Source organism: Chrysochloris asiatica, unplaced genomic scaffold (genome assembly GCF_000296735.1).
Source record: "Chrysochloris asiatica unplaced genomic scaffold, ChrAsi1.0 scaffold00140, whole genome shotgun sequence".
Taxonomy (NCBI): domain Eukaryota; kingdom Metazoa; phylum Chordata; class Mammalia; order Afrosoricida; family Chrysochloridae; genus Chrysochloris; species Chrysochloris asiatica.
The window spans coordinates 5,175,825-5,176,327 of NW_006408658.1; positions in this window are offsets into that span (position 1 = coordinate 5,175,825).

The window sequence follows — 503 nt, forward strand, 5'->3', positions numbered from 1 at the left end:
ATTGCTATATGACCATGTGATATTGAAGAAGGTTAAGAGAGAGAAGTGCAATATTGTCAACATCTCAAGGTTACAGTCTGAGATGAAAGTCCCATTTTCTAGCAAGGGGAAATACAACTGATCAGTAGTAACCATGAGAAGTAGTTAGAAATGCCATGCAGTATCTGGAGTCAAGAACTTGAATCTAAGGTTATGATTGCTAAGCAAGATTACTCACTTTACCTTTCTCAGAAAGTCTACATTTTAAGGTACAAACACAAATCAGTATAGAAGTTTGCAGTAAGGCAAATGACTGAAGCAAAGCTTGTCAAAGATGAAGAACAAGAATGTGGCAAACTCTAGCTTAAGGGAATGGCTACTTAGCTCCAGATTACTGGGATTTACAAATGTAATGATTGTTAAAAGAGAAAATAAACGCCCAGAATCTTATTTGAAATCTCATCAGTTTGTTTGTTTGTTTTGTTTATTTTCAGAAATATTCCCTGGAGTCTTTCTTTTAAAAA